Source organism: Phyllopteryx taeniolatus, chromosome 9 (genome assembly GCF_024500385.1).
Source record: "Phyllopteryx taeniolatus isolate TA_2022b chromosome 9, UOR_Ptae_1.2, whole genome shotgun sequence".
Classification (NCBI taxonomy): Eukaryota; Metazoa; Chordata; class Actinopteri; order Syngnathiformes; family Syngnathidae; genus Phyllopteryx; species Phyllopteryx taeniolatus.
Window position 1 is genome coordinate 9,130,887 of NC_084510.1, and position 23,821 is coordinate 9,154,707.

At 40.2% G+C, this 23,821-nt stretch overlaps 1 protein-coding gene across 3 annotated transcripts in view; it reads right to left on the minus strand.

Moving 5' to 3' along the window:
* The window catches only part of cdh4 (cadherin 4, type 1, R-cadherin (retinal)), a 224,228-nt gene that overhangs the window by 123,668 nt on the left and 76,739 nt on the right, over window positions 1-23,821 (minus strand). Inside the window, exon 1 of one of the 3 annotated variants that reach the window (XM_061785213.1) lies at window positions 17,283-17,390. The exons of the other annotated variants lie outside the window; for them this stretch is intronic. The gene's annotated coding sequence lies outside the window, so the exon portion shown is untranslated. Of the gene's footprint in view, window positions 1-17,282; window positions 17,391-23,821 lie in introns of those variants that run through there. 3 annotated transcript variants of the gene reach the window in all.

The window sequence follows — 23,821 nt, forward strand, 5'->3', positions numbered from 1 at the left end:
TGCATTCGATGATTCTTAGTCACTTTAACTATTGCATAACCAGTTGGTCCCAGGTTGGTCAGAATGCAAAAAAACCATTGGAAGTTTTGTACAAACAAGTAATTAAAGTGAAGGATAAAAAATCAAGGCACTATCATCACTGTGCAATTTAAAAAAAAATACAGTCTTTTAAACTGGGACCGTCTTCACATATTTGCAGATTTAAATTTGATTTATAAAGTACTGCATGATTTGGCCCCAGCTCCTCTGGCTGAGTTCATCAGCCAAAGAAACAGCTCTGAGCGTGTCACTCGAGGCTCTGTCAGAGGTGACTGTCTCATTCCTCTGCGCAGGAGCACTTTCAGTAAGTCAGCCTGGTCAGTGAGGAGCGCTGGTGTGTGGAACTCAGTACCTAAGGAGGTTAAACTGCTTACAACATACAAGGCCTTCACAAAAAAACTGAAAATGTGGCTAGTTAACACCTATAGCTGCCAACACTAAAAGACAAGTATGTTATGTTGTCTTTTTGTTATGATCAAAAAAATTATGGTTTTATTCTCTCTTAATAGTATAGTTTGATTATGTATCCTGTATTATATTGTCTTGTAGATGTATTTTACTGCTTTTTTACATCATGGCCAGGGGACTACAGATGAAAACTAGCCTTCTGGCTAATTCTGGCTTTTTTAACCATGTGTACTTCATGTGTTTTATGAAATTGCATTGTCCCCTTTCAAAAATAAACTGAACTGAACATGGATGAGAGTTTACACTTGACCAAACAAACTACCACTGCCTGAGCAGTGACAACAGACTTTGTGTTAACCAGACTAAACCAAACACAGCCCAATGCTGATTCTTTGCCACTTCTTTTGAAGGAAAAAAGATTAATTTAGCCCCGTGAAGAGAATCATTCAAGGAAAGTAATGGTGTAGCATGCCACATGCAACCCCAATTCCAATGAAGTTGGGACATTGTGTTAAACATAAATAAAAACAGAATACAATGATTTGCAAATCATGTTCAACCTATATTTAATTGAATACACTACAAAGACAAGATATTTAATGTTCAAAGTGATGAACTTGATTGTTTTTAGCAAATAATCATTAACTTTGAATTTTATGGCTGCAACACGTTCCAAAAAAGCTGGGACAGGGTTATGTTTACCACTGTGTTACGTCACCTTTTCTTTTAACAACATTCAATAAACGTTTGGGAACTGAGGAAACTAATTGTTGAAGCTTTGTAGGTGGAATTCTTTGCCATTCTTGCTTGATGTGCAGCTTCAGCCGTTCAACAGTCCGGGGTCTCCGTTGTCGTATTTTACGCTTCATAATGCACCTCACATTTGTTAATGGGAGACAGGTCGAGACTGCATGCAGGCCAGTCTAGTACCCGCACTCTTTTACTACAAAGCCACGCTGTTGTAACACGTGCAGAATGTGGTTTGGCATTGTCTTGCTGAAATAAGCAGGGGCGTCCATGAAAAAGACGTTGCTTGGATGGCAGCATATGTTTCTCCAAAACCTGCATGTAGCTTTCAGCATTAATGGTGCCTTCACAGATGTGTAAGTTACCCATGCAATTGGCACTAACACAGCCCCATACCATCACAGATGCTGGCTTTTGAACTTTGCGTCCATACCATGGATGGTTCTTTTCCTCTTTGGCCTGGAGGACACGACGTCCACAATTTTCAAAAACAATTTGAAATGTGGACTCACAGAACACTTTTTCACTTTGCATCAGTCCATCTTAGAGGAGCTCGGACCTAGAGAAGCCGGTGGCGTTTCTAGGTGTTGTTTATACATGGCTTTTGCTTTGCATAGGAGAGTTTCAAGTTGCACTTACGGATGTAGTGCCGAACTGTATTTACTGACATTGGTTTTCTGACGTGTTCCTGAGCCCATCAAACATTGATGTCGGTTTTTGATGCAGTGCCGCCTGGGGGATCGAAGGTCACAGGCATTCAATGTTGGTTTTCGGCCTTGCCGCTTCCATGCCGTGATTTCTCCAGATTCTCTGAACCTTTTGATGATATTATGGACCGTAGATGATGAAATCCCTAAATTCCTTGCAATTGTACATTGAGGAACATTGTCCTTAAACTGTTCGACTATTTTCTCATGCACTTGTTCACAAAGAGGTGAACCTCGCCCCATCTTTGCTTTTGAATGACAGAGCAATACAGGGAAGCTTTTTTATACCCAATCATGGCACCCACCTGTTCACCTGTGAGATGTTCCAAACAGGTGTTGTATGAGCATTCCTCAACTTTCTCAGTCTTTTTTGCCACCTGTCCCAGCTTGCTGCAGCCATAAAATTCTAAGTTAATGATTATTTGCTCAAAACAATAAAATTTATCTTTGTAGTGTATTCAATTAAATATAGGTTGAACATGATTTACAAATGATTGCATTCTGTTTTTATTTATGTTGAACACAACGTCCCAACTTCATTGGAATTGGGGTTGTAATACATTCACTTAAAAGGACTCTGTTATTCCTTTTTCTTTATCAAAGCAAACAGAAAATACAGTATGTCAGCGCTTATGCATCCACATTGTCAGTTTGAAAATATCTCCGTGGACCTGGTCACAAAAGCTTGGAACCATCATGCAATTCTATGAAGGATATATTTGATTCATGAGAAATTCACGTTCATACATTTTTTTTTGTCTTTAATTTCTTACATTGTGTTCTGACAAATATTTAAAAAGAAGCTGTGAATCCAGCTGGCAACCACATGCTGAAAGAACGGCAAAATGTTCAGAACATCATGTTACACCACACAAACACATTACCCGCTGCTGTGAGCCTAAGTGAGCAGTGTGCATGTGTGTTGTGAGCGTGTGTTTGCATGTAGATGGGAGTTTATTCCAAATATTCTTGTTGCCCTAGTGATGACTAATAACCAGAGAACAATTTCAGCTAGTAAATAATATATTTAAATCAAATCACATTGAACAAATAAGTATGTCTGCAAAACTATTAATCAGAGTGCAAACATGTATTTACAAATATAACACTGGCACAAACAATCAATTATTCATAAAGTAATGTTGGGTAAGTGGGCTTCTTCCCGGGTGAGATGTTGCCATAATTGGAGTGGGACTTCAGGAGTGCTGGCTGGTGTTTGTGTGTAGGGGTGAATGCATACTACTGTGTACCTTCGCACACATACACACACAAGCGTACAAAAAATAAAACCCCCAAACCCTACACGAGCCGTCAAGTGTCGGCTCATTACTGTTTAATGAGTTGTCTGATTAGTGCCGAATATTAAAGTCTTAGTGTCATTCGCTGTATGTTTATTTTGATTAATTATTGTACTAAAGTTACTGACTAGTAGCGGAATGACAAGGAGCGTTAACATTCTGTGGTAACGGGGCCCCAGTGAGGAGACCAACTTAGTTCTCATTGCGACACACTAAACATAAGCACTGTTATTGTTTTAACTCCTCCGTGCGTGCAGTTTATCTCCAAATACGGAGCGACTACAGAACCGCCTCATCAATCAACCTGCACACGCTAATGCATGATAATGTTCCAGCGTTTTTAATGACAGGTGGCTAGTTTTGAAAAGATTAGCCCTCAAATGTGCTCGTCAGTGATATTTTTTATGTCCCCCTCATCCCTCTGGGATGTGTTAACAAAATACTCCAAGACCTTGCGATAATTAATCAACATGGGATTCATGGAACACGTGCATGCCTCTCAGTGTGTGTATCAGGAAAAAAAAAAAAAGATCTAATGACAAGTCCCACTTTGTTTCCTACAAATCTAAATAATCTTAGCCCAATAAACTCTTTGTGCTACGTTTGTGCAAACTACGGCAGGCATGAATATTGTTGATTTGACACACGTAAAATCAAATATGATTCTAGGCTAGCAAGTAATATTTATTCAAGGTAAGCATCATTTGTATTTGTAATCCTGGTGATTGTGTGGAACAGATTGTTGATTATAGTGACATCTTGAAGCATCCATACATTCATTAATGATCTGTTCAAGGTGACGTGACGGGTGAGCTGGGAGGAGGCAAAATGAAGGCCACTACTTGGTGAGATGTCTCAATTAGTGGTGTAAAGATGAAATATGTTATTGTGTGCATTTGTTTGGGAAATAGATTAGCACCAAATACGATGCATGTAATTTTTAATCTAATGATCCAAAGATGTTTACAATATATCGTAGGTAAGCACCAAAACAACGCAGTTACTGTATGTATTTTCCTTATGTTTGCATGTGTGTTTACAGCTACCAATGTATGTAATACTGTTACTGTGATGGTAAAAGCTGAACAATATGAGTAAACTGTTTTTCTCTTTCTCACATACAGTATATAACTGTGTGTGAATGGTTAACGATGCAAAGACACATTAACTTGTATTAGTTTACGAGCGGATCTGACACATCCGAAATGGCAAATGCATTGACGTATCGCAGCAACAAGCCAACGGCTTAAAGTGGGTTCTTTTTATATCCCGTCAATGGCTTTAAATTGCTTAACTACATGTGTCACCATCCGTGGGATTTGACAAAAATAATGAGCGTAATATGACAAAGTAAGGAGTAAAAAGTACAGCAATATGTTTTCAAATGTAGGGAGTAACATTAAAAAGTCAGCAGAAAAATAAATACACAAGTGAAGTCCAGATACTTGAAACACCTTACTTCGTACTTTGTACACCACAAACCAACTAACAGCAGTGAAAACAATATCCCTTGTCTGTGCGCTTTTGTGCTTGGCTGAGGTAATAAACTGAAGATTGCCTCCAATTGAATAACGCCGCCCATATTGGGCCATGTGACTTTGCCGCCTGGTGGGAATTTAATGAATGTACATCTCCACAGGCACAGCTTGTCCCTTCTTCTTCTGCACAGTGTCATGCCACGATTCAGTCATTGTCTTAACCTCTTGTTAACAACCTAAAGGCCAAATCATTTGTGTTGTGCAAAGTGCTTGCATTCATGTAAAATGTATGCTGGCACCCTTTGAATAACAATCGCCTTAATATTGAAGCACTTTTCCTTGAGGCTAAAAGCATCTAATGGGGGGCTCCATCTTACTGTTAACACAGTGTAGGTATTAATTATAATAACTAATAGTGATGAACAGTTGCTTTGCAGTGAGGGGCTTCTTATATTACTTTCTGCATCATCTGTACAAATATGTTTTTGCATGTGTGCCTGCATCAACATGTATGTGCACTCTGTTTGACACCCATTCATGCTTGTACAATTTCTACTTCTGCTTAGTGATTAAATACAAATGAAAGAATAACCCTCCCTCATAAGCAGCTAGTCTCCAGAACAGTATAATTCATTCTGTGTAACACATAGGGCCTGATTTATAATCCTGATAAATTGCATGTTTGCTCTAACATATTGCATGCAGTGTGGGTGAGCATGTTGCACGTGATTTAAGACTGCAATCTTTTATTAAGATCCCAAATAGCTGGTATTAACAGACTCTGCACGCTGTTGGCAATATGAGTAAAAGTGGAGAGACCGTCATATGTAAAAGAGGGCTTTTGCTCATTAGGTAGCTTTGATAGTTTTCACCATTGAGTATTTGGGAGAGCGCCGCAAATGCAAAATGAAGTTTGAAGTGACGGAATTGTGAGTGGTGGTGGAAGAGGCAAACAAACATATTACTGAGTTACAGAAAATAAATCGTTCGTGCCGATAATTTTGGGGAAACCGGCAAGTGCATAAAAACCTCGTCTTATTTGATTAAACTTGCCCCGACTGCGTGGCAATTGGATGTACGTGCTCATCCTGTGTAAAACTGCCCTTAAAAGTTGGGACCACACACCTAGAAAACTGCTCTGGTGAAGACCAGCACAGATTGTCACAGTGCGCTGAGATGTCCCAGACACAAAATGTTTACACCAGTGGAAAAGTTGTTCCTATCGCCTTTTATTTTGCCTGCGCTATGCTGGCACTGCTGATGCACTAATAAAAGATGCAAAATCAGCCAGCACAATTTGTCTTGATAAATCACATTACACATGCTAAATTAATCAATCCGTATATACTCCTCCCACAATGCGTAAACGTTCGGCAGACGCAATTCTGGGTGGCAGTAGATCAGCTTCCACATCTGTTTGCGTGCGCAATCAAGTTTGCGCCTGTTTTTGCTGAAGTAAATCAGGTCCATAGAGGTGTCTGTGAATCTAGCCTTCCAATATGCAGTGATGGACGCAAAAGGCGCAAGTGGGTTTATAACTCTTGCCCCAGCTGTGATGAACTAGTGCTGACACAGCCAGATGTTTAGCTTAAATGCAAAGCTCCGATGTAGGATGATAGTAGGCGCCGACGCATGCACTGGGGGTTTTAGGCAGCCAAGTGCTCCTCTGTGGGCCCTTTATAGCCCCGTAGCCAGAGCGTGTGTATACTTTATCTCACACAACTGACATTTAGCTGAGTGTGTGCTTTTGTATGTGTGTGTGCACATTTCCATGTGTGCGAGGAGTGCTACATTGAGCATACGTCGGATTCAAGGTCTGCTATCGCAGTTTTGTCATTGTGGACTGTGACAGATCTGAAGGAAGAAAGACTGCACTGACTGACTCACAGCCAAATGGACGCACCAACCCCTGCACACACAAAAACACTTGCCACCATTAAACACGGTGGCTTATGCTACAATTTGGAGGAGTCACATCCCGATGGAAGCGCTGCCACAGATTTAGAGAAATATGAAGAAAAAGGTGGCAATAAAGAAGGAATAAGCGACATCTTTATGTCAGTGTGATCTAATTACAACACCAACAGCACGTCATCATCACTTCTACTTGCACGATCGTCGTAAACATGATCTCAGTTATCATGCACCTGCTGGCTCATTTGGTTCCACTGCGATGAGCCTTGTGGAGCCAGACTGACAAGCCTTAATGGCAATAACTTGAACTTGAAGCCGTGCAGGCAGGCAGGCAGTGCTTGATAGGCTAATTGACACACTTACAAATTCCCACTTTCTTCCTCTCTCATCTTCTGTTCCCTGGTCTGTACTCATGTTCTTCCCATTCAAATTCATTTCAATTACTAGTAGCTTGAATTGAATGAATGTGTGTTATTAAGACCAGAAAGGATGGTAGACAGCCTGGGGAGAGCAAGCGCAGGTACATTGGGGAGGGCAGAAGGCGATTAGTTCGATCCTGTGGATTCATTGCATGAAAAGAGACGAAGATGGTGAAAAACGAACATGGATACCAAAGCAGCTTTTTATTCCGCTCTTGCTTCCGTTTCAGCTGCATACATACATCATAGAGAGTTTAAGTATGCAATCTAAACGCTTACCAACAATTGCACCTCTGTTTCCCTTCGCTCCATAGTAGAATATCAACATCTCGGCCACCCCGCTGAACTTCCCAACAGTCCCATTTAGGCATTAAGCCAACAAAGTAGAGCCCTGCCTGCTCGCCAATCTGTCTCTGCGTCCTACTATAGCGTTGATTCTCCTGACAACCACAAGGAAATGGGCACTGTGAAGTATTTCACAACCACCTGGGACCCATTCTTGCAGTTATGTGTCCAATGTGTGACTATTAGACAGCAGCTAAAGGCTGCCATCTATCGTTTAGGTATCCATTTGATGATTCCCACATGGAAATACTTCACCGCTGGTCTTAGTTAACCTGTCGTTCTATTTTAACAATCTCCTTGGGGTCTCTTTGCAGTCTATTATATGTATGCTGGAGAGGCTGTGTGGTATATTATGATATGCGTGTCAATAAACTGTTTTTTTGTCGGTGCCGCTGTACAGTTCCATTTGTAACAGTGCAAGAATATCATGGCGAGTGTTCCCACTGAAAGTGAGAGAAAAGATGAAGCTACAAATTAATTACACTTGAAGTTAACTTTAATCTCTCATGAAATTACATTTTAGATACTTGGGACAACAAGTTTAAAAGGCAATTTCCTTTGAATTGTATTATAGTAACATTGTTAAAAAGCAATGCTCTACTTGTATTAAATTTTTTTAGGAAACAACACAATTTCTGCTAATGTGAGACTCTGAGAATGATTGACTTTTTCCCACTACTACATCACAAATGTGTCATGGCATTGCAATATCTTTTTGTTCTTTAGTAGGAAGTAGTGCAGCTCTACACCCCCATAGCCTACAATTATATTTATTAATAATTATAATTAATTATGACAAAAATGTTGCTTGATTGGTTAACAAACGGCCAGTTCTACAGCGCTGCGAAATGCCACCACAATTATAAGACATAACGCTCCGGGATCTATAAATCATTCTCAAGTAATATTTAATTTTTCTCTATTGGGACCTGATTCTATTGAAATGTTAAGGTGTGTATTATAGAGTGTCCCTCAAGGGTAATAAGTAACAATTCCTTCCCGTTTTACCATAGCTTAACAATTGTTTCCACTTATTTTACCCACATCAATATTGTATTTGATGCAGAGAATGCGCACAGGTAATCCATTATTCCTCCGCTCAGAGGATTTGTTAGGGAAAAAGAATCCAACTATTGCATTCTCGTCTATGTTCAGGAAAACAACAACAAAGATAAGAACGCACCCAAGAGAATAAGAGCATAATTTTGTCTGCTCCCTTGCTCCCACATTTCCCTCTAGCGTTCTACATTTCAGAGACACAAGCAGACCGCAGTGTCGAGTCACTGCTCAATTCCTCTTCACAAGCTACAAGTGACACATATTTTATAAACACTCAAAAGTTTGACGAGAGCAAACTTTAAATGTTTTACTTTTTGTGATATAGCAGTTTATGCAGGGAGGTGTTTGTGCTTTTGTGTTGACTTGTTTGTACGCAGGCTTTTATGCAGCAATGGAGTGCAAAGTAAGGCAGACAACTAACAGCTCCAGCCCATCTAATAACAGTGGGGGTTATCAGCTCCTTCTGCCTCCTCTAATTTCCATCAGCTTTGACAAGCCTATTAAATGAATGCCAAACCGAAAATAAACATGTTTGTGTTGAGTTTAAAGTGGCAAGCCGTGATCACACCTCACCTCAATGTTGAGGACGGTAGGGACATTTTTAATTGAAAAAATGCTGCTCCTATGCGCATCACTCTCGATTAAAACAGGTTTTGCCTCCAGCACACAAACCTGTGCAAGCACATAAAGTGAACAAATACCGATCGTATTCTTGGTGTTTGTTCTTAAACAGAAATATGTGTGACATACGTTCTGGATTAGAGAACATTCATTCCTCTAATCCTGATCTAATAGTAATGAGTTGTATTATCCCTCTTGAGTATATTAATCATGCGGTTATGAGGAGTAAACGTGATAAGAAGAAGAAGGTGCTCAAAATGTCTTCTTACGCAGTTCAGCTACTCGCATGCTACACATGAAATATGAAGAGCAGGACTCTATTTTCTTGCGACAGGTCATCATCATGTCTCCTCTCCTGTCTAGCAAAATATGTTTTCTGAAACAGGCCCTGAGGGAAGTGCTTTTCGAATTCAAAGAGTATCAGGATTCAGTAGAGCCTTTCGAATCCTCAATGGACTGCTGAGGACAACGTGACCTCAGCAATGGCAATGTCAACACTCGGTGCGATTGACAGGCGCCATTTTTCTCAGGATGATGTCTTTCTCAGTGGGCATTGTCATCCGCTGAAGGAACACAGCACACCCGCCACCCTGCCTGTCAGCTGAACAAAATTCAGTTTCCATGACAACGCCAGTCTCTCAACTTTCATGACATTTGTGCCATACAGTCTGACTTAAGGTGAAATATTCAAAATTTTCCATGCCATATCTGCTGGTGTGGATTTCACTTCAGCTGGAGAGTTGTTTCGTACTTTTACTGGAACGGTCATTCTTCTGAATCTTTCTTCCCAACACTTGCCCTTTTATTTTCCGATAGCTCATCTACACTACAGAGCTGCACTGCTGGGATATAAAGTGTTGGAAAGGCTGCATTTTTATTTTATTTTTTTAATCATCTTTTATTGTCATGAACATGCATGCATGCACACGAAATTTGTTCTCTGCATTTAACCCATCACAGTGAACACATACACACGTTAGTGGAACACACTGGAGCAGGGGGCAGCCGAAGCGCCCGGGGAGCATTTCGGGGTATCGGTGTCTTGCTCAAGGACACCGCAGCCAGTCGGGGTTTTGAACCTAGGTCCCCCACGGTGGCAGGTGATGATCTTAACCAGTGGGCCACGCCTGCCCATGTTTGTATTTTACTCAAGGCAGCTTGATGTCGGTTGGCCATTTGAAACATTGCTTCTTCACTAGACTCACACACTTGGACTGCTCATAACGAATTCCTTCAAGAATTATATGAAAATATGATTAAGCAGGTGGGGGATTAAGTTGCTGGGGCAAGTATTCCTTTATTTCACTCTAGATCCTAATTTGCCTTGCTCTGAGTAAATGTCAGGCTGTGCAGGAAGACAGCTTTTTACAACCCAAATTCCAATGAAGTTGGGACGTTGTGCTAAACATACATAAAAACAGAATACATGCATCCATCCATCCCTCCATTTTATTTTACCGCTTATCCTCCCTTGATTTGCAAATCATGTTCAACCTGTAGTTTATTGACTACACTACAAAGACAAGATATTTAATGTTCAAACTGATAAACTTTATTGTTTTTAGCAAATAATCATTAATTTAGAATTTTATGGCTGCAACACGTTCCAAAAAAGCAAAAAGGCAAAAAAGACTGAGAAAGTTGAGGAATGCTCATCAAACACCTGTTGGGAACATTCCACAGGTGAACAGGCTAATTGGGAACTGGTGGGTGCCATGATTGGGTCTAAAAGGAGCTTCCCTGAATGGCTCAATCATTCACAAGCAAAGATGGGGCGAGGTTCACTTCTTTGTGGACAAGTGCGTGAGAAAATAGTCGAACAGTGTATGGACAATGTTCCTCAACGTACAATTGCAAGGAATTTAGGGATTTCATCATCTACGGTTCATCAAAAGGTTCAAATAATCTGGAGAAATCACTATGTGTAAGCAGCGAGGCCGAAAACCAACATTGAATTCCCGTGACCTTCGATCACTCAGGTGGTACTGCATCAAAAACCGACATCGATGTGTAAAGGATATCACCACACGGGCTCAGGAACACTTCAGAAAACCAATGTCAGTAAATACAGTTTGGCGCTACATCCGTAAGTGCAACTTGAAACGCTACTATGTAAAGCAAAAGCCATTTATCAACAACACCTAGAAACGCCGCCGGCTTCTCTGGGCCCGAGCTGATCTAAGATGGACTGATCCAAAGTGGAAAAGTGTTATTGAACACAGTGGTAAACATGACCCTGTCCCAGCTTTTTTGGAACGTGTTGCAGCCATAAAATTCTAAGTTAATGATTATTTGCTAAAAACAATCAAGTTTATCAGTTTGAACATTAAATATCTTGTCTTTGTAGTGTATTCAATTAAATATAGGTTGAACATGATTTGCAAATCATTGTATTCTGTTTTTATTTATGTTTAACACAACGTCCCAACTTCATTGGAATTGGGGTTGTATGAAAATCTGAACCAGAATGTGAACTGTTGTCCAATATTTCTAAGGCAAAATGAGGCTATTAAGCATGAATTAAATATCAATGCTGAGCTTCCTTGAGCCTTGATATCCAGAGAAGATAACTAGTGGGCCAGGGGCTGTGGCCCACCAAACCTGGAATTACAGTTGCGTGTAGTATAAAATGAATCATTACTTTGGCAGCAGAGAAAATATAATGTGGTATACTCCTAGCTATTCCCCCCATGAGGACTGATTTGCAATCTGAAGACAGATTGTGCATTCAACCAACAATGCAGCTCTTAGCTTTCAGGCAGCCCTAGCGTGAGGGATATATGTGATCAATAGGTGAATTAATTACAACACCGCCAAATGGGAGTATTGTGTGACCAGAGGAAATGTGAGAAAAGATCATTGCATAGCAGTCACCATAAATTCTTGAGGCTAGTATCAGTGCAACATATGGGGTCATGTAGGAGCCTGTGGCATGCCTTCATCATTTCTGCATCACTGATACTCAGAAATACCCATAGTTTGATGCGACTGTGTGCATGACAGACATTTGGCCAGCAACAAAATGCTGGCTTACAAGGGATGTTTGTGTCTCATTAATGTGGGAGCAACTCATGCACATTAATGATATGAAAGCAATTAAGACACAATTTAAGTGAGCTGGAAGTAAAATGAAAGGGCAGATATGAAGAGCTGGCGTGACACTTATTGCTGCTGTCCACTCCCCTCAGCTTGTTCCACAGTGAGCCCAAAGTGGTGGCAGGGATGCAAGCACAATCATTGCTAATATCCAACAAACAGCCCATGAATTCCTTAAGAGTAGAATTAAGAGGAGCGGGCTCTGCTGCTGACCTTGCCCTGGCACTTACCCCGTTTCCTGGTACTCACATGTTACTCACATAAGCAATATTCCAGGCTGTTGTTTTGCTTCTATCACATTTTCCATTAAAATTGACATTTCATCTACATCAAGCCCTGAGGTGGAAAACCCACCGAATATTAAAGGTGGTGAGGGATGTGAGAATACGTTCACCAGGTTTACGTATGCCCCCAGCATCTGACTGACTCCATTATCAACATAAAGGCAATTACACGCCTTTCTGTATTCACTGTAGCTATTAAAGCAAACAGCCAGTCATTTATCAGAAGTATGTAAACACAAGTGTTTCCTCCTGTCTCATCATTTGCTGCCAGCATCACACCACAGAAGGGGAACCTGCACTGCACTTTTAGTATTGTTTGCTGAAACTTATAGAGTAGGCCTTGTTCAGATTGGCAGCCCCAAATCAATGTAACATCCATATTGTATCCGTCTTGACTTTATGAAGCCTAAATGGCGACAATCACGTGAAATCAGATTTGAGCAAGACTGATCCCAAACCACATGGGGAAGTTGGTTGACATCCCATACAGAACAAATTACTGTGTATGCGAATTTGCGACTTCATTGCAGATCCTCTGTTCTCTAAAATCGGATATCAGAGCGACAAAGTCGAAGAGATGGAAGATGGAAGATGGAAGACGGAAGGGAGGTGGCGTGACTTTAGGTAATACACGCTGATTACAGTAATAACAATTTTGATGACTGACATGGAAGAAAACAAAGCAATACAAGTCTTACCTCCAGTTGCTGCTACTTTGTGGATGAAGGATCAGCGCAACTTGAAAACAAGAGTACCTGTATGTCTATGGCCATATTATGTCATATTCAACAATGTACAATGGAACCTCGATTTAACGGATATCGGAAGTCTTGACAGTACATGTATCCAAAAATACTTTCCGGTTGTCACTTACACCGGCATTGAGTCAGTTAGTTTCAGAATTGGCCACTGTTGTGCAATATAGACAGAGATTGGGACATATAGTACGTATTTCCGAGTCAAAGATATACAATATGATTAGATCCAACCAACAGATGTGCCTCCCGTGCCTAGGTGGCAGCCATGTTGAATGCGGCAACATTCCATCAAAGGCAATGCATTGACATTTGACGGCCATGTTGAATGTGGCAACATTCCCAGGTCATGCACTGGCATGACTGCTATGATGGCAGGAGTTCTACCTATTGTCGCACTGAGCTCTGCGCAGAGAGACAGCGACATGCCGGCTGTGTTTTTCGAGTCTGGAACATTAAGCACACACGCTATTTTTGGTTCAGAAACTTTTTTCTTTTTTTTTGTCATGCTGTTCATGACAACATATTTGGAAATAGGAAGCACACTAATTCCTTGCAGCTCATGAAAGCGAACCGCCTTGACTTGCCTATCAGTACCTCAAAGATGTCACCATCAAGCTCACCAGAGTGATATGTATGGATACAATTTAAAACTTCAAGCTTTTTTACATCCATCCATCCATTTTCTGAGCCACTTCTCCTCACTAGGGTCGCGGGGGTGCTGGACCCTATCCCAGCTGTCATCGGGCAGGAGGCGGGGTACACCCTGAACTGGTTGCCAGCCAATCGCAGGGCACATAGAAACAAACAACCATTCGCACTCGCAGTCATGCCTACGGGCAATTTAGAGTCTCCAATTAATGCATGTTTTTGGGATGTGGGAGGAAACCGGAGTGCCCGGAGAAAACCCACGCAGGCACGGGGAGAACATGCAAACTCCACACAGGCGGGGCCGGGGATTGAACCCGGGTCCTCAGAACTGTGAGGCTGACGCTCTAACCAGTCATCCACCGTGCCGCCAGCTTTTTTACATTTATTTAAAATAACTTGGTGCTGTACTGGGTGTCTTAAGCTATGACAAAAAGAAGAAAACAATAATTTTGTACTGTACAGTAATATGGGTGCATATGGCTACCCCCCAAAAATTGTTTGCTTTAATATAACGGACAATCGGATGTAACGGATGACACCCATACCCCCCCACATGATTAAAATGTCTGGCACTGGATGGGGTTTTGTGAAATATGCTGTGCAGCGAGTGACGGCCTAATGTGATCATCAAGGTGCTCCTCAGAACATTATAAAACACATTTTTATAAAATGGGCCACCAACCGTTTTATAAACTGAGAGCTGCAGTACTTCTTGGATACTGAAAAATGTGAAGGGCTACCACTGTGATAAACACTTCTGAAATAACAAAATTGCCTTTTATTATGTAATTATTAATAATGAATGATATTCATCCATACATATGTGAAGACACTGATTATGTTATTGATTCCTCAAAATACTTGACAGTGAGTTAACATTATAGGTAACAGATAACTATGAATATGCGACACTTCATTTCTATAAATTTGTGCATCTTGGGGGCAACTTGGTGCCTGCGGGCACCATGTTGGTGACCCCTGATATAAAACATTTTTTATTTTACACAGACAATGAGTTAACTAAGTAAAATAGTAAAACAACACGACCTTTGCAATTCACTTGTGACCTTTGCGAGCCCTCTATCACTGTGAAACAAATAATGACAAAAATACCCCTAAATACTTCAACAAAACAAATCAACAGCAGATTTAATGAGATGTAGGTATGCTTGAGTAAATATAATGAGATGTTTAAATATGATTTTGTTCCCATATCTGTGCTATTCCACCAAAGGTTGTGGGATAAAAAAAAAAGACTGGACACATTATTAGATAAACAAACATAACCTAATGAGTTCCAATATGACCACTATTAAAAATTGTGCCTTCTTTGAGATGATAATGATCAGTTTGATAGACGCTGTCAGATAAAAACTAATTTGGCAATACATGAATGAATGTGGTTATGGTTTTCACTAGTGTAGAACTGCCCTGCACCAACCTGGCATTTGTTTTCTGAAATTGTTGTTACTGTATTTCCTTCCTTCATCTAGTGGCTTGGGAAGTTTAATTATACAATTTCAGAGAGTACCAGGCAGCTATGAGAGGGTGAGGTTTTTATTAGGGGGGGAGGCCCTTATTTGTATGAATGCATTTGTATAATAATAGTAAATAAAAGATATTGGATTCGCTGTGGTTACTATGATGATGATGACGATGATGATGATTATCATTATAACAAATGAGTCGCGTTTTGGGGGGCCTCAACATGTCCTAGAACAGACCAATTTTTATCAGCATGTGTATCTTTGTGAAAATGTACAAATTGATTTTAGGGGTCCCGAACATGACTTTCCCACTTTCACTTAACAGCATCCACCGGAAAGTTAGAAGAAATTACATCCCTCATGTTCAGTTTCACCTATCAATAAAAAAATTGCCAAAAACGTCTGCCATGACAGGAAACATGAAAGATTCTCGTGTGTTTGTGAAATGGAACAGGAAGTCGGCCACTTTGGTTATATGCAGCCATTTCTGTACATATCCTACTAGGAAATTTACCATCTTACACCGAAAAATGAAACAGATTTTTCCCAGAAACACATTTTACTTTGTCAGGCAATGATCCTACACTATACCTGGTGGATGAGTTTGCTAGTATGTACTGCATGTCCGCCTGGACAAAGAACAAAGTGCAACTCTGATCCAATTCTGTGTGCCTGCTTCTGATTAGGAAAACAAAGACAATTTTTGGAAAGCAAATGAGAGAGAGCCTGGCAATTAGGTATCTCAATTCCACTGATTGGGGATGACAGGGGCAACATTGCGCACAGCTTCATACCCTCAGACATGTACGCCAACACTGTCACACTCTCTTTATCACGCTCACACACACACAAACACATGCACACACGTGCACACATACACACACTTGAGAATACTATGCCTCATTTACTGCTATTCTAAATTGGATCTGATACACAATTAATGGTTTAATTGGCCATTGGAGGCGGTTCTTCTCTCCCTGGAGCATTGCTGGTTCTGCTGGGCAGTCATGTGGGGAAGGCAGCATGTGTAACGAATAGAGCTGGGTCAATCGAACTAAATAATCCCAAACTTGTCAGCAGAAAGAGAGGAGTAATGACACATGGTCCTACAGGGGACCTAAACTACAAATTGTTCATTTGTAGATCATGTGAAGACAACAAAAATGACAAGAAATTTGATGAACTGCTTTCAAATCGCAAGTCTGTTCAAAATATAGTAGCACTATACTATAGTAGAACTTCCTCTAAAGTTGCATCCTTCAAAATAAATAAATACAAATCACACAACCTTAAGTCTGCCTCACTGCTTATTGAATTCCAATTTCAAACTAATGAAAGGTGCAATACAAACTAAAGTAGTCAATTATGTACCCAACCATGTTCTATAAATGCCTTAAAGGTCTAATTATGTCAACAGTGTCTAAACTGTGTATAGATTAAACATTTATACAATGTAGGCTTCAAAGAGTGTGGAGCCCAAGAAAATAGAACAGGTGAGCAGTAGCTCAGTTGCCCCCTGCTCAAGTCATGTTGTATTTTAGTGAATCAGCAGAATTATACTGTAAATGCTGTTCATTATTAATTCATCCAGAGGCACTGTTCCAGTGTGGAGAAATGCTTACACGATGTGCATGGCGATGCTGTCAGGTTATCTGATGGGCCTTTTTCCTTGTTAACACTCCCACACCTCAGTATCCAACTACGCTAACATCTAACATCATGGCCTAGCTTCCCGAGGCGTGGGCTGCGACTGCTGGAGTTGTCGGGGGCAGATCTACTGCTGAGTACTGTACAAGCTAGGCTGCTAATTTTTGATTTTGAGGCTTCTTCTAAAGGAGACACACTGTGCATATTTTTTTGTTTTGTTTGTTTGTTTTTCTTTTTTTAAACACGTTAATAAAGTTCCCAAGTGTCTTTTAAAATGTTGTCTTGCTTTAGTCAAAATACACTATATTGCCAAAAGTATTCGCTCACCTGCCTTCAATCAGATTTGAATTCAAATGACATCCCATTCTTAATTAATCCATAGGGTTTAATATGACATCGGTCCATCCTCTGCAGTTATAACACCTTAAACTCTTCTGAGAAGGTTTTCCACAATGTATAGGAGTGTGTTTATAGGAATTTATGACCATTTTTCTAGAAGCGCATTTGTGAGATTATACACTGATGTTGGACGAGAAGGCCTGGCTTTCAGTCTCCACTGTAATTCATCCGAAAGTGTTCTATAGGGTTGAGGTCAGGATTGTGTAGGCCGGTCAAGTTCATCCACATCAAACTCTGTCATCCATGTCTCTATGAACCTTGATTTGTTCACTGATGCACAATCATGTTGGAACAGGAAGGGGCCATCTCGAAATTGTACAGTTAGAAATTTCCAAAATATTAGCCCCTGAGCTCCAGTGAAAGAAACTCTGAATGCTTCAATTTACCAAGAGATTTTGGGCAGTAAGAAAATTTGGGGATTACCCCTTCCTGTCTGTGCACCAGTTCACAAAATAAGGTCAATAAAGACATGGATCAGAGAATTTGGTATGGACGAACTTGACTTGCCTGCACACAAAACTGAAATGGTGACAGGTGTGTGTGGATTCCCATATATTATTAATTTGACATTCGTGCTCTGATTGGAAAAAAAAAATTAAATACAAAATTAAAAAACCTAACATTACGCACCAATTTCTCTTTAGTTGAGTAGATTTTTCACTGAGTACTTTCTTACTCAAGTAAATATTTGAAGGACTACTTTTTACTTTTACTTGAGTCATATTATTCTAAAGTAACAGTACTCTTACATGAGTACAATATTTGGCTACCCTATCCACCTCTGGTACCGTAGAATACATTACACACCACATTTTCTTGTCTGACTGAAATCAGCTCGTTTGAGAGGGTAGCCGTAATCATACACGTGCCAGTAAATGGTAAGTCCAGATTTCCTTACCACATAGGCTCCTAGAATGTAAACCAGTGACTGGGGACTGCGAAGCACACGCAAGCTCCTATTTTCCTCAGGGAGCTAGCGCCAAGCCACTGAGTTACACTTGTCACTGCCACAGTGACGATAACTTCACCAAGTGCCACCAATCAGAAACAAACACATCCACCAAAAGTCAGTGCAGCTCCGCTTACCCTTTTGCTTTAATGTAGTCTTTTATCACTATGCGTCCAGACTGCAAATGAAAAGTACTTGAGCAAAGCCACAACTGTCAGTACAGTACAGGACGGTACTGTATGGCACAGCACAGTACGGTACAGTACAGTACTGTAAGGTTATGAGATATTTCTTCTTCTCTTGAATAATACACTCAATAATAGCGCACGCTGTTTTTAATTATTCGCTGTCAGTCCGCAAATTTGCCTTCAACATAAAAGGCATAGCATAATGTCTGTGTGGTGAGCTACGCAAACGGTGTTACAGGGGAACGAGAAAGCACAGATATCCGGGGTTATTTTTTTTAGGCGATTAATGGTTTTCTTGCACAGTTGGCATACACTGGTCATGGGCAAATTAAGCAAGTTTTTAATCTTTATTTTGAGTCGCTGACTATCTTTTAAATTGACCTATTTTAGGTCTGGCTGGGAGTCGCTTGTTGTGTTGTACAAATAGGGGGAGAGGATGCAAATTTTGCTATTAGCTGGCCATGTGATGGTCGAATTTATTCCGTCATGAGAGATCTTCCACAGTTTTTAGTAGATTTCCCAAATGCTGCATCTCATCCTGAAGTGACTGCCGTGTAAGATTATATTTTATAATATATACGCATGAGGAAGTTTTGGCTTTGTTGCCCACAGACATTTACATTTACATTTACATTTACCTCTTCTCCTTGAATTTGTTTGATGAATGTAAATTGCATTATTGCCACTCATAAGGATTTGGTGGAATAGGACCATATGTGAGAAGTCAAGTAAATTTCCATTATTTGTCTCAGAATAATAAAAAAAACACACAAATCTGAAGTCTAGCCATATATTTATTTAGTCATTATTTGTTCCTTCATTACAGTAAATATATTATTCTAGTTATTTAAATAGCTTAATAATTATATTCACAAAGTATGATTTTTCATAATTTCTTCTTTTTTTTTGCCATAAAATTTATATTAACATATTTGTTGATGTGGTTGTTGTGGAAGTTATGACTGAGCATTATGAACTCTGTTGGTAAGTGGTCAGGCAAATGTGTGTCACAACCAAGGAAAAAAAAAAATGTTGATGTCGTGTCTTCTGGATAGCACAAATCATTTTTTTTATAATGAACAATGATGATATTATTAGTTGTCTATGAATTGGGAGGAATTGGAAATGAAATAATAATGAGGCAGTAAGAGCCATTTGTTAATTCTCATGAATCGCACAATAAATTATGGTGCTCATCATGAAAAATCTAAAAATCTGCATTGCAGCAAGCTTCTTGTACTTTTCATCTTCCACCTATTGCAAGAGGCCAAATTTCTACTCTGCAATATTTACTATAGCATAGGCATTTATCGACAGTATGTTTTAAATTTTCTGGACGTTCTTGCCCGAAGACACAGCATACTTGATGTGCACAGTAAATTCCCTTTAGCCTGCAGCATGCAGCATGCAGCCAAATCTCCCTCGAGAGCAAATGCAGTCTGGACTGCCAGATAAATGGATAGACGGAGAATTGCTTAGTCCAGCTTCAGCTGCACATTTGACCACTCCACTTTGATGCCGTCTTTACTGTACAGTTGAGTTCATTTTCTTCCAGTGTAACTCCCTACTGCATTCTTCTGCAAGCTAAAAGACACAGGTGTACTAAGTGCGTGAAAACCAGGCATGGTAGGGCATCTTCAAAGCTCAGCTGAATTTTCCTACCCCATTGATAACAAGGAAGCTAATATGTCTCCCGGGAGAGTGTCTGTGAGCTTGTTTTATACTAGCTACAGGTAGTGCACGATGAGCTATTCAGCTGTGTGGTGTAAAAAAAATAAATAAAACAAATTCTTCATATGCCTGGCTATGGAACAAGCTGGGCAGCAAATGAGCGGGAACACACATTTACTACTCTTGTCCATTTCATACTTTTTCACAAATCGATACTATTGGTCAGTCCACATGCGGGCATGTAGTTTATACCAATTATTTACCAATTTTAAGTTCAAAACTGCTTGCTCTCTTTGAAGATGCAATATTAATGGCTCAACAAACACGGCGTTTAAAAAAAAAATATTATTGTTTTATTTTTTTTGTTTGTTTCCTGAAATGTGTTGGTTTTGGAGATGAGAGGTTTCCGCCCGTCGCAAGCAATATGTATTAAACTAAAGTGAAGTTAAAAAAAAAAAAAAGAATAACAGCTAAATCTATGCCCAAATATCCATCCATTTTCAGCACCGCTTATCCTGGTTAGGGTCGCGGGAGCCTATCCCAGCTGACTTCGGGCGAAAGGCGGACTACACCCTGAACTGGTCGCCAGTCAGTCACAGGGCACATATAGACACGGACAACCATTCACATTCACATTCACACCGTCACTGAGTGGGAACTGAACCCACGCTGCCTGCACCAAAGTCAGGCGAGTGTACCACTACACCATCAGTTGCCCAAATGTCATTATAGTTTTTAATATTGTTGATATCAGGATACAGATGTTCTTGTAAATATGCGTTGATTTTCTTTCCTGAGCAGGAATATAATATAGTAGGACACATGATGAATGGATAAATGGCTTTCTGAAGCTGTCACTGATGGTATAGCGGTACACTCACCTGACTTTGGTGCAGGCAGCATGGGTTCAGTTCCCACACAGTGATGGTGTGAATGTGAGTGTGAATGGTTGTCAGTGTCTATATGTGCCCTGTGACTGTCTGGCGACCAGTTCAGGGTGTAGTCCGCCTTTTGCCCGAAGTCCGCTGGGACAGGCTCCAGCGCCCCGTGACCCTAACCAGGATAAGCGGTGTTGAAAATGGATGGATAGCTTTCTGAAGCATTCTATGATCACGCAGTCCAATGTGGTGTAGTAGCATGAAAAAAGGTTATTTTGAGCTTTTTATTTGGAAGCCACATATAGAAAACATGACAAAAAAAGTACCAAAAACTGTTGGTATCCTGTACTGAGTAAAACGATCTCTGCATAGGAATTGCTCGTGTTTATTGTATGCAACTTTAGTACTACCCTATTTTACCTACTGAGCTGAAATCTGGGGAAATGCATGTAAAACATAGACCTCTATAATGTAACTCCATTAATTAAATTGCAAAATAGGGCAATAAGAATAATACATAGGATGGGTTTGTTGGAATGTACTAATCAACTATTTTAAAAATTCTTCAATTATGGACCCAAGTAAATTAAAGATGTTGTAAATTAAATTTCATGTAAGAAAAAAAAGAACATTCCTTTGGCCATTCAGTCTGTTTTTAAACCAAGAGAAGGAAAATATGATTTCACCCACCACTTTACAGTTATAAAGTTGAACCACTGACAAAAGCAATGTGTCTCTACCCATCCGTGTATTTACATGCAACAGATGTGCGTGGGTTGAGGAGACATTTTCATTGTTGTTCAGCAAACAGCAAAAATCAAATACAATTGTCAAGCAAAATTTAAAAACACTATGGAGCGCCATATTCATTGATGGTTTATCGATCAACAAACATCCTCAATCAAAACAACACATTTCTCATATAAATCAACAGTGACCAATCAGCACTCAACTTAATATTGCTTGGAAATAACAGCATCCTAGTCATCTCTTTTTTGTTTGTTTGTTTTTTTGTTTTGGGCTTTTGGTGGTTACATTTGAGTGTGTGTGTGTGTTTTTGTTTAGCTATGCACTTTAGAATACAATAAATCCTCAGAGTGTCAGGAAATCAAATTGAGAGGATTCCTTTGAAATCTTGGAATTGTCACTGTGACAGACATACCGTAAAGTTTGGACAACAAGCTGCAACCTTTTTTCCCAGCTTTAACTGCTGTGACTTAAACAACGATACACTTTATTTATGGCTTTTTCATGATTCCAAAAGCTTAACATTCACGTTTACTATTCATGAATTATCTTTTTTGATGAAATCAAATCTGCACACATTGAAGCATTTAAACTGTATTCAGTATTCAGACCCTCCTCTGGAAAACATGACATAATGCCTATGATGCAGCCTTTAAGTTGGATGTCATTGACCTGGCTGTTGAAAAGAGCAATCAAGCTGCAGAATCCTAAGATTCCGTACCTTATTGTTCTTGTGCATATTTTGCCCGTGTTACTTTGTGCTATTTACACTTGGGTTTGTTTCCCATGTTCGGCAGTTTTTCTTCTCTCTTTATTTTGTCCTCTCTGCACATGCAAAATTTAGTTTGGCAGATAGTCAACAGCTGTCCAAATGAGAGGCACAGTGTTCTTCCTTACAGCTGTTTATTTCTCACCAGAAATGTTAATTCAAAGTACTTTCAAAACAGCCTCACTGCCTTTATCATGAGCGTAATGTAACTCAGTTAGCCTAATGCTAACATACAACGGGCAGCGCCAAATATGAGCTAGCGTTATTTTTAAACCTTCAAACAACTATTACTTGAACACAAATACGGCAGTAACACATACAAATAGAAGATACACATACAGAACAACAGCACTCATGGGCATATGCTGCTGGAAGTTAGCTTCAGTTTGTCTCCAGTGCTTCACTCGACCTGTGTCACACTGCCACTATCGGGCTAAGCCATACACACGCTTGTATTTGTATGTGTTTTACCGTGTAGCTTATGAACCAGTGCGGTCGGTTGACCATGTGTTACTGTAGTAATCTAAGACCCAGGATCACATTGCACAGGTGCTACGTATCACATACTGTCATACACGCAAAACACACGATGCACAAGATACAGTAGTGCTATCATATAAAGAGAGGGAAGGGAACAAGAGAGAATACCTTCCTGTGGAATGGGTCAGTTTTCCGAAGAGATGTTCAGCATATCTTCTGATTTCCTCCATCTCTCTCTGACAATGGTTACATTTGAGGAAGGAATGCTGATGAGGTATCCCACTGAGTAGGATCTGAGGATGAGCCCGCCACAGACATCACCTGCCTACATGGCATCGATGCCAAGCTCCCCTTCTTTTATCCTGCATCCATTCCCCCCCCCCCCTTCCTCTGTTGTTACCACTTTCAAGTCCTATCATAGATTTGCAGAAGCCTTGTGGTTTTCCGGCATTTCTCTCCGCCTGATCTCTCGGCCTGTCACTTTCCATGTCCATCTGTTACTTTCTTTATCTTTCTTCCTTCATTCCTTATGCTCTTCCTCCTTTCCCCCATTTTTTTAGTTTCTACTTCCAATCAAACCTCTGAGCCAAAAATCAATGTCGTTTCATTCCAGTGAAGGAAAAAAAAAAAAAAGGAATTCCAGCAGAGTGCAAGGCAGCAGGCGACAAACAAAGGCCTTGCTGTGTCACTGACTCTCCCTACCCAGGAAAGCCCAGACCCCAGCCTGTACAGGTCCCTATCACCTCCTCACACACTGTCGCTTACTATGACCCTTTTGCCATTTA